Source organism: Nelumbo lutea, chromosome 3, assembly GCF_056320005.1.
Source record: "Nelumbo lutea isolate HS-2025 chromosome 3, American lotus-T2T, whole genome shotgun sequence".
NCBI classification, from domain to species: domain Eukaryota; kingdom Viridiplantae; phylum Streptophyta; class Magnoliopsida; order Proteales; family Nelumbonaceae; genus Nelumbo; species Nelumbo lutea.
Window position 1 is genome coordinate 76,323,698 of NC_142686.1, and position 23,853 is coordinate 76,347,550.

At 43.6% G+C, this 23,853-nt stretch overlaps 2 long non-coding RNA genes across 2 annotated transcripts; both read left to right on the forward strand.

Annotated features, from left to right (window-relative positions):
* The first annotated feature begins 6,290 nt into the window (after positions 1-6,290).
* On the forward strand, positions 6,291-23,738 carry LOC148865515 (uncharacterized). The gene is made up of 2 exons (XR_016109128.1): positions 6,291-6,816; positions 23,430-23,738. It is a non-coding gene; the product is annotated as an uncharacterized LOC148865515 (long non-coding RNA).
* LOC148865516 (uncharacterized) lies at positions 10,422-11,888 on the forward strand. Its single transcript, XR_016109129.1, has 2 exons — positions 10,422-11,205; positions 11,276-11,888. It is a non-coding gene; the product is annotated as an uncharacterized LOC148865516 (long non-coding RNA).
* Positions 23,739-23,853: the final 115 nt, after the last annotated feature.

A 23,853-nucleotide genomic window follows, 5' to 3' on the forward strand; every position in this document is an offset into this window, starting at 1 on the left:
TGTAGTTGGAATAATTAAAAGTGGACAAGATAAAGTCATTGACTTATTGTTTAATAAATTCACTATTACTTTTATTAAGACTAATGAGGGGTAATTTGTCCTTTAATGAATGTGCCATGTTGCACTTTTGAATCGTTTTATAACACGTCGACTCACCTCGAACGCCTCGAAGAGACTGGTGTGAGTGCCTAGCATCTCTTTGTCTAGGGCCACGGAGGGCATAGCCCTATGTAGTGAATACACGTAGGCAGATCAGATTGGAGACCTCAATAGGAGGGTCGACCTCCTACTGAGTATTTGTCAATCGGATCAAGATCCAATGTGGCAACCAACATGGTGCGATGATTGACTTCCGCTACATGTGACTTATTTTCTCCAATTCCTCTAGGACTACATCGCCTGAATAATAAAATTGAGTTTTGTGCCACCCACTTTAGAGATAATCGGATAAGCCTTATTGTTACCTACTAAAACCATATCCAAGGATGGTGGGTCGATAAGCCACATTCCCCCAGAGATCTTAGACATGCTATGTGAGACCGATACATATATAAATGCTCCTCCTTCACCTACGAAAGGTACATGCGATTGTACATTGAATTCACTCTTTTGTTTTAATCTCTTTTGCTCTCTTTTACAATTATCGCTGATTTAAGCATCGGAGTACCCACTCTGAGTAAAGTATCTTACGTATTCAAATATTGTTTTCTTACAGCTTGGCTTGCTGACCTCATTAGCCCAATGTTCGATTTGTCCTCTAGCAAGGAACTATCATATTGCGCACCCTCAAAGGTGTTATAGCATAGTGAATGATTCATTGGTCTTTGAACATTTTTTTTTTTTGGTTTTTACTCTCATGTTCTTTTCCTTCAAAATAAACCCATTATGACCTCCAAAAGATCTTTTCAGGGTTGTCTTCAACAAGCTTTACTATTAATTATGAAAAAAATTATGCCTTAAAAGCTTGTTCTACAAAAAATACATATGTTTTTATAATGTTAATAAACTATATTATTTTTCTAAATTGTAACTTTGGTTATAGAATTAGGGGCATTGATATTTAACATTTGATGGTGAGTATGTTTACCATATTTTTTTTTATACAAAACATGTATGGTTTGACTTGGATTTAAGTATTACATTATTGATTTTTTGACTTGTTTTGATGTTTGAAACACTTATTGGATTATAGGTGAGGGTGGAATATCAGGATGTGGATATTGTTATTACCATGTGGACAATTTGGTAGGTAAGAAAAGTTATATTTGCTTCTAAGTAATTTCACCCTTATTGTATTATTTGTTCATGCCAAAATTCATATTAACAACTTAAGATATGGAATTTTTTATTTCTAGTCATATGAAGTGTTGTTTTTACTGTAATTTGGAATCATATAATTTAGTGGAAAAATCCTCTCAACATTTTCATTAAAATTAATGTTGATACCTCTATCTCTATTAGAGACTATTTAGGTTCCTTTGTTACCCCTTAGGCTTTTTTTATTCATGTTCTTCAATTCTTGAAGTAGAAGTCTTTCTTCTCTCAATGGTTTTAGGTTTGGTAGGATTCTTTTAGTGTAGAAAATTGTCTTTAGAAAGAAATGCGAGAAGTGTGACTTAATTTTTTTTTTGGAGATTAATATCCACATCCCTTGATAAGTTATTGGGAATTTAAAGATGCCAACAAAATGATATACGAGTTGATCCAAAGAACTTTATCTTTACCATTTAATCCATCATGGTTTAATTTTCTCCCATCTTTTATTATGAATGAGTTCGTAAATAAAAGAATGATATTTCATAGTTCTTATAAAGAGAGGACACTATTAATTGTAGTTATGTATATTTATTTTAATTTTAAGGTGTATTGGTATGATGTTCCATCTCTACCTAAATCATGTTATATAGTGTTTATTCATAAGATATGTTTTTTTTTTTTTTTATGTTAAAGGATGCTAATTTCATGAAATAGTGATATTAAACCATTATAACTATTCACTTTTTATGATAATTATTAATAGCTAATATGTTAATCATTTCTTATCCATACTTATATTCAAGGTTTAAAGTATCAAAAATGCAATATGTATCAATGAGACAATTTTAAGAGACATTGAAATACGTTTAGGATATGCGTAGATACAGAGGAAAAAATAAGATACACATGTATACACTAAGAAATTCAAATAAATCATAGAAAGCTATATGAATTACAATAAATATGAGTTTTATATGACTATAAATAAGCTGCACCATATTTCAATTATTTATACAAAGTGTGAAATATCAAGACATAATTGGAAAACATTGAAAAATGATTGTTTATTCACACATATCATAGTTTTTAAAGAATTAATATAATTTGTATTAACACGTATCATTTATTAGAAAATAGGAATGATAGGCCAATTGGCCATGACTAGATTGGGTAACTTCCGACCCATTTAGTCAAATTGATAAACCAACAAATTAGTCCCAACTTTAGAAAACCAGTTGATTTTTAAAATTGTTTTAGTACATTAATGCGAACTCTAAATGTCATAACTTTTCACTCAAATGTCCTATCGGGGTGACCTTTGCTTTGATTTTGGGTAACTTTTTGATATATGTGCCTTATAAAAAATTAAAATTAAAAATATATATATATGTTATAGAAAAATATAATTATATATTTTTAATACATTATAATATAATATACAAATCATAACATTGTATTAATTTAGTTTAATCCTGATTGAAGCTCTAACCTATGAACGTCTCCCTTTTTAATGTTGACACTTAGTCAAATTCTTTAAACATTGTTATTTGTTATATATATATATATATTAATAATGAATTTTAGTTTTTTTTATAGTGATTCCTTAAAAAAGTAGTTTAATTAAGAATTAAAATGTATGTTTATATGACAAACACTTATGGTATGGCATAGTGGTGGACTTGTAGTCATTATAAGATAATGAGTGGGGTTCAAATCCCTTTGTCCCGTATTTATGATTTTGAAGAGGCAAGTTAATGGCATGTCAAATTAAAATTTGAATTTGGACATTTCCTTCAATGCACTATTTAATTTGCCTTTAATAACATGTAATTAAATATGATAATTAATTATTGTTAAATTTGATTTTAAAAAGTTCTTAAAATTGTGGGAGGAAGAGTGAAATTAAATTTGATATTTAAAAGTTGATAAAATTAAATAAGAGGGAAGAATATTAAATTCGAATTGTATGTATCGATACATACGGGGTTGTTTTGGTCAATACAGATTTGAAATGATTTGATACGTACGGGCCTATATCAGACCGGTACAGATCATCAATGAAACACGACATATTGGTCAATATGAACCGATACATTTTGAAATTTTAAACCTTGCTTATATTATCATTTAGTAACATAGATTATAACATAAATATGTTATCATTCTATTTTGTATGTACCATTAGGTTATTGTTATTAAAAATGTGATATTATAACATTAACATTTGTGAAAAATTTTATTTTAGGTGCAATTTTGAGAATGAAAGTTTTTCATAAAATTTAGATGTTCACCAATATGTATGATATTATTTTTTAAATGTATTTGTTGATGTAACAATTATTTTTGTATTGAAAAACAATATGATACAAATTAATCAATTTCCTCTTAATTACATGTTAATTTAGTGTTAGCTTAATAGGATTTCACATTATAACAAATGTTTTATTTTTGTATAGTGGAAAATTTGTAAGGTGGATCTATGGGTGTAAATGATATTTAATTTTTCAATTTTGGATTTGATTAAAACATAATTGAATTGAATTTAAAAAATTTGAATGTGATAATAATTGAATTTGTATGATTAATTTCTCTCAATATTTGATTTGATTATGATATGAAAATTATACATATTATTGTTGACTTGTTAATCACTTAACTTTTATTTTTATTTGTTAATAAGCTGTAAGTACATGAAGTTATCTTTCACAAAAAATGTAATAAATATCAAAATTACATGAAGGCAGTCATCACTATGCCCGTGATTGAGGTCATATCTACTACCAAAGCAGGTACAATTGTACATACAAGAATCAACATTGTAAGTTCGTTACAACATTGGTCAAACTTGTTAAGGTTATGTAGGTTTGTGATTTTACACACAAGATCATATGATTGTCCCGATAGTAATGATATCACCTTTAGAACATCCTCACAAAAGACGATAAGATATGAAAGTCGTAACCTATGTTTAGCCTGATACTTACGTTGTTACCCGATTCAACATTGTAAAGGATTACTAAAATAACACCCATCATAATCATAATATTATTGTATTGAGACCGACCAATGACCGTGGTGTATTTCCACGATGCCTTAGTATTGCACCGGTTGTGTACCACCTTTAAGTACTTAAGCACTCCACGAAATATTATAATACGTAACAACAGACACATTTTTAGAAGGGGTTATATCTATGAACTTTTCATTATGTGAACTCTATGAGGAAGGACTTTTTTATTTTGAGAGATTCACATAGGCACGTGGCATTACCCCTAGTTGCTTATTTATTTTAAATCTAACAAAGTCTTACTAAATTTCTGAAGCGGAAAGGTTTCCATTTCTTTTCTTGGTTTTTTATTAGTTCTCACTTTTTTCTCTTTATAAATAGGAGAGGCTCGAGGGCCTTTACACACTACACTCTATTGCGCCCTCATGCAAACTTAACCCTTCATCTTTCTACAATTTGCCCTTCTCTTTTCCTTTGCTAAACCCCTCTAGTCACCCTACAGTCTTTCAAATAGACCCATATTATTGTCTTACCTCCCTACTTACGCAAGTAACTTAAATGTTATTGTTAAAAGTAAATTTTTATTTAATATTTTTTACACTTTCAACATTCTTTTTCGTCTTCTTATTTTTTAGTTGATATACTCTCACTCTTTCCTTTTCTTCCTCTCTCTTCTTCTCATGCTTCTTTTTTTTTTTTTTTTACCTATGCACTTTGATTTTCTTCCATTCTATTCTAGTGATTTCCTCATTCAATTACTTACCTATGTGCTTGTTTTCCAACTTTTTGTTATTCTTGTGGCTTGGTTGTCAAGAATCTTGAGATGAAGGCATACTACTTTTTTTTGTTACTTTGGTTTTCATCATTCATTGCATTTACCTTGGCTTTCACCTCCACCATCAACCCTAGTGTTGCATCCCTTCCACTTTTTGAACCAAACGTCTTCTTCCTCGTACCATCATCTTGAAAGTGAAATTGCAATAAATAAAGCCCATTTAATTCATAGTAAACCCAATATCACCATAGAATATCTAATTTTTTGTAATTTTTTTTATTGCATACCTGTATATTGCCCAAATTTAAGCTCCCAAAATCTGAATTCATTAATGAAAAATTCTGTTGATAATGTCAATCTAATAGGCCAAATCAATTCCTTCAATGGAAGTCATATTGTTTACTTTCTTTATAGATTTTTAGCACTCATTTCTAGATCAATTGAGCACCAAAATAAGGAAATTCAATCTTCCCTTTGTTAATGGTTAAATTCTCTTTTATGAGCTCTTTAATATCAAATATATTAAGAAATAAAGTTCTAAGGACTCTCAGATCCCATCAGCATTTTATGGTAGTTGGCTTGTGGGCATAGGGCTACAATGAAATGATGAAGGGAGAATGGGTTGTGTAGGGGGAGGAGTTGTCACCTAAAAATTTGGAAAAAGAGATTAAAAACAAAGAGTGGGGGAAATTTTGAAAACCTTTTTGGTCTGAGTAGAAATAAAGGAATTTTGGACCAAAATTCCCATAAGTAACTCTAGAGTTACTAGGTCTAACCAACCTAGATAAGGGGTTAAGGTATGGGTGGGGAAAGGGTTAGGCACCACACTTGCTCGGGGCTAAAGCCCTAACAATTGTTTATTTCCGTAATGCCTTAAATTTATCCCTATGTAATGAACCATGAACTTGTGAAATAATGGAGGGCGCCTTAGATTTTGCTTAAGTGCTTTTAGAAAAGGCCTAGAGCATAATACTCCTCATTGGTCCCTAGAAAAAATTAAAGCCAAGTCTTAGTCTACATGACTAGATGTGCAATTCTACATGGTATGTTATAGTGCAAGCTACAATGTACCGAGGGAGGTAAACCGTTGACCTAAATGATGGATGAGCATGTTATCATACATAATGAGAGAGGGTAAGCAAGCTATAATCCTAGAGGGTGGTGCATGAACAAGAAAGATGCAAATGGTTAAATCGGGAAAATGATAAGTAGCTCCCTAAAGAAAACTACAATAAATATGTAAGGGATGGGGCTTACTTGGGAAATGCCCATCTTCTTTAAATTGAAGACACAAACCAAAGCCTTTTTGCACTTGGGGCCTTTAACAAATTAGACCTAGTACAAAACCTAGCTATGAACTCAAAACATAAGAAAGATTGAACTTAAATCTTCCTCAACTCCTTATTAGGAAGAGAGAAAGGAAACTTGTCTTCCTCCCTTGGAGAAATTTCATAAAAGAGGGAACTTCCTCTTAGGAAATCTCTTAGGATTGACACTTATTGGCTAAGGCTAGGATGTGGTCACCGTCAATTTATCGACTGGGAATGGTATGTGGTTGTCATCAATCTATCAACTAAAGTTGAGTTGTGGTCGTCATTGATCTATCAACAAAGGCTAGAACTAGAACTGTGGCCATCGCCTTTCTATCAGCTAAGGATAGGTTATGGCTCACTTGTGGGTTGAATCATGTTGTTGAGTCGCTAAAGGCCTTAAAAGGGGGCCTCCGCCTTTTGGGATTTAAAAATGCATTCCAAGATCCAAGATTCATCCAAGAGAGGTGAGTTTCTCCCAAACTTAACTTTTGCAACTGTTCTTGAGTTTCTCTCTTTGGATTTATCTTTGTTCTTGCTAGAGAGCCTTTCTTGCATACTAGGTGTTTGTAGAAACTCTTCTTAGACCAAAAGGTTGTAAAACATGTCTCATAGCACTGGTTTTGCTCTTGTAACTACACTAAGAAATCTCCATATGGATTCTTAGCATGGTGGAAACATTTGATCCTCAAGAATCCATAGAGTTAGGTGAGGTCGACTTGCTATTCCTTCCTAGAGGACATAGGACAATAGTTGAGATTTTGGCCCCATTGGTAGCTTGATACCGTGACAACTTGATAGGGGATGTGAATATTTGGAGGAGTATGCAAACATACCAATACTCTACTCACTCGTACAGAGTATGTACACTATTCCTTTTCATTATTTGGAGGAGTACAAATATCCTGCACATCCTAATTTGCACATTTTCCAGTACATCCTATCATAATGTGCTAGATCAGCATCTCACAATTAAATTCCTATAACTAGTTAACGGATGTGAGAGAGCATTCGTTTGTATTGTTTCCTTGTTTTGAAATATTAAAATACATTTAAAAATTAGAAAACCTTCTTCTTCTTCAAGGGGTTTATTGCCTTTTCTTTTCAAGAAGCCAAATCTATGTAAAAATTTCTAGCCCATGTTCTTTATTTTTGTTGTGAGAAGGCTTTTACAAAGTGGGCTGGCTAAATGAATTAAAAATGGGATGGGAAGAAGGAGATGCCTACAGTCTACTTAAGACACAACAATGATGATCTTGACAAATTTGGGAGCTCATTTTCTCTATCGTTCTGAAGCACTAGAAGCACTTTGAGAGATAGCCTTGGCCAAATACAAAAGCCTCGACCAGACCCAAACATAGCAGAGAGTTAAAGAACATGATGGGAAGCTCTCTCTATTGTGGTTGCTTAGAAAGTTCAGGTTAGATTTTGTTTGTATCAATGACCCCTTGTTTCAAGGTATTTTACACAGAAAGATATCCGTGACCTCATTGCTTCTCCTGTTTTAAGGGAAATGGAGAAAGGAAACACGTAATGATGTAAATAAACAACAAATTTTGTTGTTTTCCCTTTATTGTGGATTAAAAACAGATTTTACTTTATTTCTCCTTTATTGTAGAAAATGATCTTAGAGATATCGTCCTTGTTGTTGCCAAATGTGGAGTCGAGGGCAACAATGTAATTTCTAGTGTCTAAGGTCGACGGTACCTGTTGAGGGAAAGAAAGAAAGAGGATGTCAGAGGCCTTGGGAGTTACCCCAGGGATGAAGACTCCGATGGTCAAGTTAGCAAAGGGCTGCGAGGGGTTAGACCAAGCAAGAGAGGAGACTTAGATCTTGAGTTCTAGACAGTCTTTACCTCAATGTGGCAGCCCCCTTTATAGTCAAAGTTGCTTTAGAGGAGGACTAGTTGGGAGCAGTTGGTGATGGATGGTTTGGGTGCATTTGGCTGATGCCATGTTTCAAGATCCGTAGGATGGCCAGAATGGATCTGGCCGACACCACGTGTCAAGATCTGTAGGTCGGCCATATACCCTACATCACTTGCCCCCCACTCTTGAGGTCATAGAGACAAAGGTCGTTTGGCGGGTTGTGTTGAGGCCTCCGCTTTGGCCAACGAAAGTACAATACATTCACGTGGAGGTGTTGGCCTTAGTTGCATAACTCTTCTCAGGGTGTGTGATTGTGGTCTTTATGGGCATAGGCTATCCACGTGCATTGCTCGTGCCCCGTACGAGTGTTGACATCATCTGCCTTAGGACAGGTGCCTGGGTCAATTGATTGAGGTCGTGCATGAGAAGACACAGGGGTCTCGATGGAGCACAATCTGGTCGGTCCTAGCTGTCAGCGGTCTCGCCTCTGACTGGAGCAAAAGGTGCCTGAAACGGGGAAGAAAGCGAGTAGTCTCTGGGGAGGAACCCGGTGAGAGTGCTCTGAAGCTCAAGTTAGTATTTTCTCAAAGGCAAGATAAAAAATTAGATGGCGCAAAGTTATCACGTACCTCCATTCTTGGGGGGAAAAGGGCCTTTTATAACCACTTCGCGCACTCACTCCCAAGCTCCAGTAAGATCGGGTATCATTACCTCTGCACTTCTGCCAGTTCGGGTGTCATCACCTCCGCTGGGGCAGACAACCACCACTGCTCTCTTTGTCAGAGCCATCTCTGTAACTGGAGGTGGCGGTGGCAGGTGGCCGTTGAAGTGCGGCTGTCATGTGTCAGATCCTAAGTCAGTCAAGCACGCCGCCTCGGGATACAGACTCCTTTGGGATTAGGTACGGTTTTTCAGTTTGGTGGCCTGAAGATGAAGTGCCGGAGTGGTGTGCGAGGTGAGGTCTTGAGTTTGGATAGAAGTGTGGCCCGAATTGCCCTGGGGTGGGCTAGTTCAGGTTGTTGCCCTTTGCGTTCCTCGTAAGGCTCAGGGTCAAAGGGAGAGTTCGGGTTCCTTTTGGGGAGCTCGGACTACAGGTTCCTCTTCTCGGAGCTCGTGCCTTGAGCATACTGCCGTGCCGAGTTGTCGCTCCTGTCACGTCACCCTTGGTTGTTTCCACGTGTTGGGTGGCCAAGAGGTCGGGCCAAATCTTCCTCCATCAATGGTCCCCCACTCCTCATGCTAAGGGTCTTGCCCTAGCGTGGGGAGTTCACGAGTTGATTGGTGGATTTGACCCGTACTTCAAACTGGTTGACTGATGGCGTGAAGTGTGCGTACGTCAGGAGATTTTCTGGATTCCTTGAGCACCAAAAAGTCAGAAAGCGCGCCAATCCATCTTTAAATGCTGGGAGATGTGACGGCGGACGCTATTTTCAAATTCAAAAAATGCGCCACTACTGCCTTCAATGCTGGGAGATGTGTGCCGGCACTGCTTCAGTTTCCAAAGGCGTGCGGCCAATCACGTCTCGGTCTTTGGAGGCGTGTGGTCAGCTTGATCGTGAGCCATTGATTTTCGGTTACTGTGGGTATAAATAGTGGGGGACCCCCAGTCGCTTTCTATCACCATTCTCCTACATTCACTTCTTGAGCTCGCGTCAACCTTCCGTAGTTCGTTAGCTTTTTCCTGGTGAGTCAGTACTTTCTTTCTGTTTTTCCTCTCCTCCCAATGTCTAGCTCGGACAGCTTAGACAACTTCTTGAGGGGGTTAGATGCAGGTTCCACGAACTGAGATGTATCCCCCGACAACCTTAGTGAGCTCGAGGAAGAGCTTGAAGAAGAGTTCGAATGCGTAGGTTGAGTTGCCTCGGGTAGTTTGACATCGTCCTCCTGTCGAGGTCGGACGTTAGACAAGTTTGGGTCCTCGACCAAGACGCCTGAGGGGCTTTACTCCCTTATCACTCAGTTTAACCTGCCCGGGGAGTATACTTACTTTATACCCTCGGGCGACTTCCCTTGGAAACACGATCCGAACGAGATCGTGATATTCCGGGAGTAGTTCGTCGCCGGGCTGCACCTACCTTTCCACCCTCTTGTCGTCGAGGTTATGAACCACTTCGGTGTCACCGTCAGTCAGTTCCACCTGAACTCTATCCGCAATTTGGTTGGGACTATCTCCCTCTTTTGCGAACACATTATGCCTTCAGACCTAGAGATCTTCTCTTTTATTTTCATGCTTAAGAAGCAAGCGGGTCCCCTTCCCGGGCGTAGGCGGGCATATTACCTGTCTCCTCGTCTGGGGTTCATGCTTTTACACAATCTTCCCAACAAGGTCCCGGCTTGGAAACGAGACTACTTCGGGGCACAAAGTGCAACGGGGTGGCCATTTCAAACCGGGTGGGGGTTGGCTGCTCCTGACCCCGGTGTTACGCTAGATAGAGAGACGACAAAGGGCCTCTAGGACTGGGCCCGACTCAGGCTAAAATGCATCCATTATCTGACGGAGGCCAAGCTCATCCAGGCCGACCTGAGTTCGGGTAGGTTCCTTGCTCAGAGGTTTGCCTTTGTTTTGCTTTCCATTCTTTTATTTTCCTGATGTCGAGCTCTTTTTGCAGGTGTGATGGACGCAAAAAAGACTCGTGGTGGGAACCTGTTTCATGCCATGAAGAGGAGGAAGCGAGTTGTCAAACGGGCTCGTGCTGAACTGCCTCGAGATGTAGAGTCCGAGGTACTGAGCTCTCCGCCAATGGATCTGCCCAGGGAGCCCGAGATGGCCCCTCCAATACAAGGCGACAGGGGCTTATTACGGCGAGGCTGCTCATACCCGGGCTGGGCCTTCAGGCTCGGGAGGCCAAAGTGGGCTCTAGAGCATGATGTCGCTGAATCACACGCTTCTTAAAAGTAAGGAGGCCGCTTTCCCTATGGAGGTCATGGCATGGGCCCAGCTTCCTTTGAACCACATAGCCGGGCGTGCCGCCTCCTATGCCATGGTGGTAAGTCAATAACCTCTCGTCGGTCTTCTTGTCATTTATTCTCTCCTCATCGTTATTCTCTTCTTGGTAGGTGAACTCTTCCATCCATGCTTTAGCGCTCCAAGCGAAAAAGAGCTCGAGGTGGGTGCGAGCTGCCGAAGAGGCATCCCGCGCTGCCGAAGCGGCTTCTCGCGTTGCACAGGCCAAGCTGGCGAGGTCTCAAAGAGACACCGAGGCCATGGGAGTGGTGGTGAAGCACATGGCGGACCTGAGGCTGGACTTGCAGCATTAGGTCGAATACGTTCAGGAGGATATTAGGGAGGGGACTGAGATCTTTTCTCAGGAGGATGCCAAGAAGAAAGCCGTTGATGACTATATCACCTTGTCGCGCTTTGACGACCTGATGGTGAACTCGTACATGAGGGACTTTGAACTAAGCCGGTGGATGATCAGGAACATGTACCCCGAGCTCAACATCAACACCATAACCACTTTGTGCATTACTTATGAGATGGCCAACGCAGCTGACGGTAAACCATATTCTGAGGACGAGGCAGGACCCTCGGGTATCATTGAAGTGCCTTCCGAGGGTGAGGAAGATGTACCTCTGGGCCTGTGAGCTTGCTTCTGTTGTTGTTGTGTTTTCTTTTTTCTTTTTGGAATGTAAACATTATGCTATATTGAAATGCCCTCCTTTTGGTTAAGTGTTGTTTTGTCGAATCCCCATATCTTGGCACCATTCTTGAAATTTGATGTCCTCGAACTGCTTGCCATTGTCAGAGATCAGTATCTGAGGTAACCCGAAGCGACATACTATGTTCTTCCAAAAGAAGTTCTGTACGTTTCGAGCTGTGACTATTTTGAGAGGTTCAACTTTCTACCCACTTTGTGAAGTAATCTACTGCCACCATTAGGAACTTCCTCCTACCTGTTGCTGGTGGGAATGGCCCCAGGAGGTCGATGCCCCATTGCGCAATGGGCCATGGACTAGTGAGATACTTGAGGTCGGCAGCAGGATGATGGTTGATATTGGCATGCTTCTGACACTTGTCACATTTTCTGACAAGTTCGATGGCCTCTGCCTTCATCGTTGGCTAGTAGTACCCTTGTTGAAGTGCCTTCTAGGCGATGGCCCTGCCCCCCAAGTGTCCGCTACACAGACCTTCATGAGTGTCGCGGAGTACGAGCTCGGCTTCGGCAGGTCGCAAGCAACGCAGGTAGGGGAGCGTGTAGGATCGTTGGTACAGCCATTCATCTATTATGACATATTTGGCTGCCTAGCGCTGCACCCTTCTGGCTGCATTGCGATTTGCAGGGAGGGTCCCATCTAGCAAGAAGCTCACGAGTGGGTCGATCCAGCTTAGCTCTGCTTTAAGGACAAGAGCGACCTCCTCTACCCCCCCGAGAATGCTAGGCCGAGGTAAGTCCTCTATGTACACGGTACTCATGGTGTTGTGAGTCGGCCTCAGTGTTCTCTGACCTCGGGATTTGCTTGATGAAGTGTGACTAGAAGTTGAGCAGAGCCTCCTTTACCATTGCCAAGTAGGCGATCATAGTTAGTTCACATGCTTCGTATTCGCCCGTAACCTGGTTGACCACAAGCTGGGAATTGCTGCAGATAACTATGTGCTTCGCTCTTACTTCTTGCGCTAAGGCTAGCCCAGCTATCAATGCTTTGTATTCCGCCTCATTGTTGGATGCCGCGAACTCAAAGCATAATGCGTACTCCAGTTTTATGCCACTCGGGCCGTGAAGAACTACACCGGCTCCGCTGCCTTGCTGATTTGAGGTGCCATCTAAGTGAAGGATACAGGGCTCCTCATCCTAGTTCGCGCTCGGCCTAACTAGGAGAGATACCGAACTGGGTGTAACGTCATGGTTCTCGGACTCAACCTGCCTGGGAGTACCGAGCTCTCCTGAACTAGGAACCTCATGCTCGACCGGGCTAGGGACCTCGGAGTTGAATGTGCATTCTGCAACAAAGTCTGCCAAGGCTTGCGCTTTGATGGCAGTTCGGGGCTTGTACTAGAGGTCGTATTCACTGAGTTCGATGACCCATTTCATCAACCAACCAAAGACCTCGGGCTTGGGTAAGATTTGCCTTAGAGGTTTGTCGGTCAAGATGATGACCGTGTAAGCCTGGAAATATGGGCGAAGTTTTCGAGCATCAATTATCAGTGTGTATGCCAACTTTTCTATCTGCGGGTATCTCGTCTCTGATCCCTGCAAAATTTTACTAACATAATAGATGGGTCGTTGGACCCGATCTACTTCTTTTATTAGTACCAAACTAACCACCTTGTCGTTTGCCGAGAGGTACAGTTCTAAGACATCGCCCTCCTCGGGCCTGGTTAAGACTGGTACACTAGCGAGGTATTTCTTTAGCTCATCGAATGTGAGCTGGCAGTGTCGGGTCCATTCGAACCCTTTGCCTTTAATTGCCTTAAAGAAAGGCAGGCAACGATCTACTGACTTGGACATAAAGCGGCCCAGGGCGACTATGCGGCGCCGGTTAACGATGTGCCCTAGGAACTTGCCCGAGGTGACAATGAAGATAGATACATTTGTTCGAATTGTCTCAAGATTTGAAATACAGAACACAAATCGTGTATTAATTCATGCGAGAATTGTGTCTTGACGACCATGTCATCTACATAGCACTCTATCTTTGTGCCAATTAAGGGTTGAAACAGCTTACTCACAAGCCTTTGAAAGGTTGACTCAACATTTTTTAATCCGAAGGGCATAACCTTGTAATAGTATAGGCCGAACTTTGTGATGAACGAGGTATTTTCCTCGTCGGCTAAATCTATTCTGATTTGGTTGTAGCCCAAATAGGCATGTAAGAAGCTCAACAACTCATGCCCCGAGGTCGCGTCTACCAAGCAGTCGATTCTGGGCAGTGGGAAGCAGTCTTTTGAGCAGATCCAATTCAGGTCGGTGTAGTCGACGCACATGTGCCACTTGCTGTTGGCCTTCTTTACCAGAATGGGGTTGGCTACCCAGCTCGGGTAATGGACTTCTCTTACGAAGTCGGATGTGAGAAGCTTCATGACCTCCTCGTCGATTGCTTTCCATCGCACCGGGGCTAGGTTGTTTTCCTCTGTATAACGGGCCTAACTTCATGATTGGTATTAAGTTTGTGAGTTATAAGGCTTGGGTCAATACCGGGCATATCGACCGCGGACCATGCAAAAATATCTAAATTTTGAAGTAAGAAACTTACCGGTTTGGATCGTAGAGGTTCTTGGACGAAAGCACTGATCTGTAACGTCCGAGCTGGGTCCGCAGCTGAAGTTGGGATCGCGACCATTTCTTCAGTGGGTGCAGCTCGTTCTTCGCCTTGCTCCGTAGGCCGCTCCAGTTCGAGGTCATCGACTACCTTGGTTTTTCCCTTCTAGGCGGCAACATAGCACTTGTGAGACTCAAGTTGGTCGCCCCATGCTACTCCCACACCGAAGTCTGTAGGAAACTTCATTGCCAAGTAGTAGGTGGAGACCACCACTCGTAGGACATGAGTGACTGGCCACCCTATTATGGCATTGTATGGGGAAGGGGTCGCACCACCAGAAAATCGTGGTGGAGTCTGACCGCACAGGGCCATGTGCCAACTTCCATAGGTACTGTCACTTTCCCGAGGGGCCTGACTTCCTCTCCACTGAAGCCCACCACAGGAGTGTTTGTGGGATTCAACTCACTTCTCCACAACTGAAGTTGGTCAAACACCGACTTGAAGAGAATGTCCGTAGAGCTGCTTGAATCAACAAGCACGCGCCTGACTTCGAAATCGTTGATCCTTAGTTTTATGACAAACGCATCATCGTGGGGGTAGTGGACCCCTTACACATCGTCTTTCGTGAAGAAAATTGGTTCCTCCGTCTTCGGCCTCTTCAGAGGGTTCTGCTCTTCTCGGGCAGCTTCGCGAACTGACGCCCGGGCCGCTGCCGAAGTACAACCTGCTACTACCGAACCTCTCACTATCACGTGGATGGTTCCCTGAACTGGCCTCTCTTTCGGAGGCTGTCTTTGCGACTGTTCGACTGGCCTGCTGCTGGACTCGGGAGCATCCTTACCGTGCTCCCTTTGCCGACCTGTCTTATTATTATTATTATTATTATTATGCTATACAAAATTTCTTAAGTACCCGCGACAGATGAGTCTCTCTATCTCGTCGCTGAGATTATTACAATGTTCGGTACAATGACCTTGGTCTCTATGGAAACTATAATACAAGTTTTTGTTCCTCTTGTTTGGGTTCCCTTTTAGGTGAGGTGGCCACTTTACGTATGGGGCATCTTTGATCGTCATCAAGATTTCAGCCCGCTTCGTGTTCAAGGGCGTGTAGTCTATCCGACTTGCCATGGGAGCTCGGAACGACTGGCTTGGTTTCTGCGCTCGAGCTGGATCTTTCCGGCTGTCTCCTTGATTGAGGAGTTCTTCTCTCTTCCTTTTTTCAAACCCGCCCCCAGTCCTTTGGTTGATCTCCTCCTCCGTTCACATGAACTTGTCCATGAGCTTAAGGAACTCAGCAATGGTCGCGGGCTGGTTGGCCACTATGTGCCACTTGAACTCCTTGTGTGTCACCGCCATCTTGGCTGCCGCGAGATGAACTGCGGGGTCCAGGCATGGGATCTGTAGGCATGCATCGTTAAACCACTTGATGTAGCTGCGGATGGGCTCCCCTTCCTTCTGGACCATGCCAAGGAGGCTCTCCTCGATTCGGGGGCACCGCTTGCTGGTGACGAAGTGGGCGGTGAAGACCTGCACGAATTGAGCCCAACTCCTTATTGACCCGGGGGCCAGGTTCCTGTACCAGGTGCAAGCCACTCCACTGAAGGTGGTGGTGAAGGCTACGCACATACAGGACTTGCTTGCCTTAGCCAGGTGCATCTGGGACTGAAAGGCATCGACATGGTCGCTGGGGTCAAAGGACCCATCATACTTGTCGAGTGGGGGGAGTTTGAAGTCTCTGGGCATAGGAACTGCAAGGAGTTCTGATGATAGGGGGGAAGGGACTGAGAGGATAGGGGCAGCCTTTACCTCGTTCGAGCTCGTTTCTTCACCTCGGAGCTCGGGCAGGACGCGGGTTGTAGTTCGGCGGCTTTGCCGGTGGCGCCTCTGCTGCTTGGAAGGCCCAATGTTGGCATTGCTTGCCTCGGTGTTCCCGAGCTCGATGGGCCTGGACTGCTGGAGGTAGTCTGCGGCTAAGGCGCTGAACCGGTTTTCGGTGTGCAGGGGCCCGTCCTGAGAGTGTCGAGGTGATGCTGACTTGATGGATCAAGTTCCTGGTCCGTCGGTGTGTGGCGAGGCGGGGGCAGCTAGGGATGAAGCCTGGCTTCTAGAGGGGCTCCGGGCCTGGGAGGCCTGAGCTTGGGAAGCCTCCTAGTGGGGGCGTTGGCCTTGAGGGGAGGGCTTGGCTCACTTAACGGCGGGGAGCCGAGGTGGGAGCTGCGGCTGACTTTGAGGCAGTTGAGGGAGCTGCTGCTGGTAGTGGTATTGGGATACATGGTGCAGCATCTGCTGTTGGTAGATTTGATGTTGTTGAAGCTACTGTGTTTGGGCTTGGATGGCCTGCATGCCATGCACCAGGTCATCAAGCTAGTTCTGGCTAGTTGTCAGGGGAACAATGGTTGGTTTAGCAAAGGTGGTTCCAACAGAGGGAGGAAGGGGGACGTTCATGGCGGGAAGATTCATGGGCGCCATTGTTCGTGGTAAATTCAGGCTGGGGATCCCATCCACTGGAAGGGGGATGGTGAACTGTTCGATGCACACCACGGGGACTTGAAGTTGTTCCCCAGTGGCGTTCATCTCCGTGCTACATCCGACATTGTTGGAAGAATCCATGAGTGTTGGGGTTTCTTGGAAAAAAAGGTGCTATGAAAGTTTTAGAGGGAGGCTTTTAGAAGCGTTCCCACAGACGGCGCCAATTGATGGAGCGCAATCCGGTCGGTCCTAACTGTCAGCGATCTTGCCTCTGACTGGAGCAAAAGGTGCCTGAAACGGGGAAGAGAGTGCTCCGAAGCTCAAGTTAGTATTTTTTCAAAGGCAAGTTAAAAAACCAGATGGCGCAAAGTTATCATGTACCTCCATTCTTGGGGGGAAGATGGCCTTTTATAACCACTTCACGCACTCACTCCCAATCTCCTGTCAGGTCGGGTATCATTACCTCTGCACTTCTGCCAATTTGGGTGTCATCACCTCTGCTGGGGCAGACAATAGCCACTACTCTCTTTGTCGGAGCCATCTCTATAACTGGTGGTGGCTGTTGAAGTGCGACTGTCAAGCGTAAGATCCTAAGTCAGTCAGGCACGCCGCCTCGGGATACAGACTCCTTTGGTGTCAGGTACGGTTATTCAGTTTGGTGGCCTGGAGACGAAGTGTCAGAGCGGTGTGCGAGGTGAAGTCTTGTGTTCGGATAGAAGTGTGGCCCGAACTACCCTGGGGAGGGCCAGTTCGGGTTGTTGCTCTTTGCGTTCCTTGTAAGGCTCGGGGTCAAAGGGAGAGTCCGAGTTCTTTTTGAGGAGCTCAGACCGCGGGTTCCTCTTCTCGGAGCTCATGCCTTGAGTGTACTACCGTGCTGAGCTATCGCTCCTGCCAGGTCACCCTTGGTTGCTTCCACGTGTTGGGTGGCCAAGAGGTCGGGCCAAATCTTCCTCCATCAGGTCTAGTTCGACGCATCTTGAGTTAGAGTCGACGAGCAAACCGGCCCTGTCTCTTGGCGTTTCTTCGTCACTTGAGGTTGGTGCCATGTCTAGCCCGTTGGTTCGGGCTATCAGGTTGCTAGATCTGCGGCCTTTAGATCAATTGGATCTGAGCCATATATTTTTCTTTAAATAGGGAGGCTGGTTTAGCGACTCTCCACCACTTGCTTGTAGCATTCCGCCTTGGAGCTATTGGGGACACCTCGACTATCAACAACTAATCCCTTAGACCTTCTTTAACTAACATCTTTAGGTAAAGAATTTCTGTCCTTAACATGTTGGCCTTGGGTTATGGTTGTGAGGCTTATAACCTTTTTGACTAGAGTACTCTTAGCATCACTCCTAGTAGTAATGAGAGTGACAGTAGCAACTCTGAGAGCTCCTTTTGGATGTCTAGTTTCCAAGTGTTAAGGGAGAGGGTCATGGCTTGTCGGGCCGAGTGCGATCAGCAGAGTGCGGTCTCTACCAATGAGAGTACCGGTTTCACGCAGCCGAGGGCTGATGTCCCAAGGAATATTCTTGGGCACCCTGATGTGGTGGATGTGGAAGAGGCCGAGGAACCCACAGCCATGGAGTGGGTCAAGGCTGTGCATCAAGATGTGACCTTAGGGTGTTATCCCCGCGTTGACTTAGACAACAATCTCGGCAAGGTGCAAGTTGGCGTGTTGGCTGAAAAGTACTACATTCTGGGGGACTATAGGGTTAAAGTCCCCAACGTGGGTGATAGGCTATGGCTTGCTTCTGAAGGGAAGGTGTGCATCCATGAGCGTTACCTTCACTTTAGGTTGTGGTTTCCCTTGCACTCCCTCATTCACGAGATCCTGAACCACTATAACCTCATCCTTAGCCAGCTCGCTCCCAATGCCGTTAGGAAGATAGTGGTCATATTGGTGATGGCCCATCTTCGAAAGGTGTTAGTGACGTTGAACATATTTTGGAGTTTGTTCGCATTGAGGAAGCATCCTCACGGGGACGACTTTGTAGTACTTCCAAGGCCAATGGGGAATGGTGGTGCACAACCCATCGTTTTTCCACACTTGGAAGAAGAAATTCTTCTTTGTTAGTTGCCCCCAAGGCTGGTCCTTTTGGTTTGGTTGGGGGAACCTAGATACGCAGGCTGAGAGGATTCAACCATGCAACAACGATGAGGAGAAGGCTGTGATGAATCAACTTCGACTAGGTGGGACAATTCATGTTGGAGCCTTGGTGAAGGAGGGTTCCTTGGTTATGGCTGGCCTTAGTCCTGCCCCCCTTGGTATGGACGCTCCTACTGTCTTCTAGTTGTGAAGTTTTTTTGAGTTTTGTTGGAACTCTCTGATCCATTTGTTTCTCTTGTTCATAGAAATGGAGGGCAATAGAAAGGCAAAGTTGTTGGAGGTGGCGTCTAAGAGAGCAATCGGGAAGGGAGCTGCCGGGAGCATACCTTGACTTTAGCCGGAGGAGGGGGCACCAGACAATTGGTCGAGGTCGAGGTGGTCCATGAGATGACACAAGCATAGAAGCGCCCTGTAGAAATAGCCTGAGATCCACCAAAAGACTTCAGTTGTGTGAACATTGCTAGCCCGAGGGAACCTCGGGCGGGTCCCACCATGTGATTCCTCGATTGTTTGACCCTCGGGAGAATGGGACGTTCACCACTTGTCGAACCTTTTGGCCGTAGTGGAGTATCCCAGAGGGGGACTCCTTGTCGATTCTTGGTGTCAGCCGACAGCTAGCAATCGACATGGTCCTTCTTGGGGGCCAGCAGTCCTGGACACAATATTCGGTGAATTCAGTCTGGGACACACTTTTAGACAAGGCCACTGAGGTATGCACACACTTCTTTGAGTCCGTTGTGTCGTCGATGTCTTCTTGGCGAAATGTTGTTGATGATTTTCCTTTTTTATATGCGAATGGTCTCCTGCTCAGTTGGACTTTGTGATAAGGTTGAGGTGTTGATCCAACAACTTCGACGGATGCAAGAGAAGATTGAGCACCTAAAGTAGTAGATGGGTGCGTTGCAGTCCGGTTGGGAGGCGACCGAGGGTTGGGCACGCGATGAGCATGAGTGTCGCAAGAAGGACGAGGTAATAATAGGGAGCTCGTAAAGGAGCTAACGTCCTTCTTAGCATTAATGGAGTAGTAGTTGGACGAGTTGGCCACATAGGCAATCAAAAAGTACAAGACCTCGGAGGAGCACGAGACAGACTTGACCGCCTTTGCCTCCTAGGCCTACTTAGAGGGCTTCGACGACTACAAGGCTCAAGTGATGAAGATCTCCGAGCTTTGATGTCGGTCTGTTGGATCACTATTGAAGCTCAACAGATAGTAGATATACTCGGGATGAACGAGAACCTGACTGTTGACGCTATTGCCCAGGCTGCTGGTTAGACTGGAGGGGGCCAATAAACTATTTTCTTGTTTTCTTTTGTTTGGGCCTGTGTGTCCCTTAAACTTGTATATTTTTTTCTTTCTTTTTTGTAAAGGGCCGATGCCTCCCCCATAAGTGGCCTTTATTTGTAAAGACACTTGAGTAAATGGAACTTAAGTTTCTTGCCAAAAGATGCTCTTCCTTTTTCTTCTTTTTTTTTTTTTGTTTTGTGCAATGGGCCGATGCCTCCCCCTCCAAGAGGCATCTTTTTAAAGAAACTTGCCATCCTTAAATAAAGTAATTCTTTATTGTGAAAGTATTTCTTTACTTAGTCATTCATGATGATGCTCCGTATTAGAGTCCTTTAGGCCGATGCCGACACCACGAGCCATTCGATAGCAGTTATCGAAGTCTTGGAACTCCTTGCCTTAGCGAAAAAGAAAGAAGGTGATTATAGCCAAGGCTGACATCATGCTTAATGCATCATTACGCAAGGGCTTTGTGGACAAGGTCACGAGTGGTTTCCTTAGTGGGGAAGTGTCATTTACTTAGTGTGTTGTTCATCATTTTTTTATTAAGTACTTGGCCAACATCGAATCTTTGGCCTCCAATGACTTGCTTCTTTAAGGGTCTTTGAGATTGAGGCTGGGATCGTGACCTAACTTATCAACAGTCATCGAGGTATTGGAAGCTCTTCCCTTAGTCATGGACGATCAAAAGGAAAATGGGCGTATGACTCACAAAGTGTCGTATGCCTTGGGCTGACGTTTGGTCCGAGCGTATAACCTTAAGGAAGGTTGTATGCCATGGTCAGCCGGCCAAGGGGGGTGCCATCCGGTTTGGATGTATAACCTTAAGAAAGGTTGTATGTTGCGGTCAGTCGGCTGAGGGGTCTTGGTCTTTGGAGGGGACCAGAATTTTATCACAAAGAAAGATTCAAGGTGAGAGGAACTTGCATTTTTCATTTAGAACTTTCCACTAAGGTATTTACAACTCTATTGATATGAGGCACCAGTCTAACACCTGTATACTCCTACCGAAAGGTGCTAGGTCCTTCTACTTGCTTGGTTCTATAGGGCCCTTCCTAGTTTGGGCCAAGCATTCTGACACTAGGCTCTGGAAGCATGACTTTTTTGAGGACGAGGTCGCCTTTCTTGAAGTGATGCTCTCTGACTCAGGAGTTGTAGTATCTTGGAACTCTTTGTTGGTATGCTGCGACCCTGATTTGGGCTTACTCTCAGACACCTTTCAATAGGGTAAGTTTGTTCCTTAACTCTTCACTGTTCTTGGCTTCCTGGTATGCCTTGGTTCAAAGTGTTGACTTTTTTTGGACTCCTGATTTGGGCATTTTCTTTCTACCTTTATTGGTGGGACCATCTCCGTGGCCATCCCTTTCCTTCCTCTTCTTGTTACTGGGCCCTCAGTTGGCCTCGACTTCTAGTTCTTGGAGGCATTTGTTGGCTTCGACTTCTTCGATGGTGATGTACTTCTGAACCTTCTTTAAGAACTCGGCTTTAGTCTTAGGCAGAGTCTTGGAAATGTACTAGCTGAGTGGTCTCGGCCGGAGGCCACTAATGGCCGCATGCATGGAGACCGAAGGGATGAGGTCCTTGGCCTCTTGTTCTTCCTGGTTGAACCTCTTCATATATGCTCGAAGGCTCTCCCTGCTCTTCTGCGTGACGGACATCAAGGGCATGACAGTTTTTTGACATCGTCAATTGCTCATAATGTGACCTAGGAAGAGGTTTCGAATTGTTTCCAAGAGGCGATGGAGTGTGGAGGAAGTGTGGAGAACCATCGATGCACTACTCCCTTGAATGTGGCTTGGAAGGCCTAGCACATGAGGGTGTTAGAGTATCCGCATAAGAGCATGAGGGCCCAAAACCTTTCTAGGTAGTCCTCAGGGTCTGTACTCCCATTGTGGGTCTTTAACACTGGGGCTTGAAATTTGGCGAGGGGAGCTTGGAGAGGATGGAATCTATGAATGCCTTCATTCGGCTGGATGAGGTAGGGCAACTGGTGGAGGCATCACCTCAACCCTCCTTTACTTGCCGAAGTTGTTCTTGAAGGGCGTCAATTTGAGCTTGAATATCTCTGGTGCACTGGCCGATGTATGGCATTGTCGCTTCGGCCTGGTCCTAGTTCTCTCTCACGCAGGACGTGCTGATCCCATTCCCAAAGTTCACGAACGTTGGCATATCTCGAGCCTTATGGGCACGATGATTGTTGAGGAGGTCGTAAACTGGTCGGGGGGCCACCTTGTGGGTGGATTCTTGCCAGATGACCTATGTTGTCCAATTGCTAGTCAGGTTGTCCAGATGTCAGGGACAGGGTCTTGCTTGTCAACCATTTCATGGACACTAGTTGATTAAATTAGGTTTGTTTTCTCTTAAGGGAAAGTTTTGAAGGCGTTCTCATAGACGATGCCAATTGCTGCTACCAAATGTGGAGCCGAGGGCAACAATATAATTTCTAGTGTTCAAGGCCGATGGGTCCAACTTGCTGAGAGAAAGAAAGAAAGATGTTAGAGGCCCCAGGAGTTATCCCAGGGGCAAAAACTCCGACAGTCAAGTTAGCAAAGGGCTGCGAGGGGTCGGATCAAGCAAGAGAGGAGACTTAGAGCTTTTATTCCAGAGAGTCTTTACCTCAATTTGGGAATCCCTTTTTATAGTCAGAATTGCCTTAGACGTTGAGTAGTTGGGAAAAAGTGGCAGCACTTGGCAGTGGTTGGTGATGGATGGTCAAGGTGCGTCCAACCGACACCATGTGTTAGGATACATGGGATGCCCGGGATAGATCCGATTGATGCATGTGTCAAGATCTGCAGGTGGGCCATATACCCCCTACATCAGTCCTCATAACCCTTAGTGAAGGAGATAATGTTTTTTCTCCTTTTCGTTTTAATGTTTTTAATATTTTAAAAAATAAAAGCAAAGAAACGGAAATTCTCCCAATACATAAATTAATCAGATCGTACGTGTAAGAGTTTAATTATGTAAAATTGACCTGGCACATTATGATAGAATGTGTAGGAAAATATGCAAATCGGGATGTGCAAAAAATCCAGACTCCATTTGGAGGTATCATTTAATTTAATTGCACTTGGGCAATCTTCTAACTAGCTTTGCTTGGGAGGGCCGGAGGGGTACATTCTTTGTACTTCCGTGGCTCACTCAACGTTGTGGGACTGGTAGGACAATATGCACGCTGCCATACAAGAGAGAATTCAGACCAGTGCGATAAGTACACCTAGTGCAACAATTGAGAAGGATTGGTCTGGTCCCGGTTTGACAAGATTCTTGCGAATGTAGCCTTGTTGTAGAACTTCCTGGTGAAGCCTTCTAATGCGTCTTGTTCCATAATCTTATTTGTATATTGATACATTGACTCATTTAATTTCTTTTTTGGTCTACCGCTAGCCTATTCAACATCTTCAGCTTGCAGCAGATCTCTTCTAATTAAGGGTGTTGACAATGGTCTTTTATGCATGTGATCATATTATCTTAGTCTATTTTTTTTAGATAATCTATTATATATATATATTTTTTATAATTATAGTATATATTTTATTGTATATTTAATTGTGCAGAATAATGTTAGATTTATATTAAATTTTTT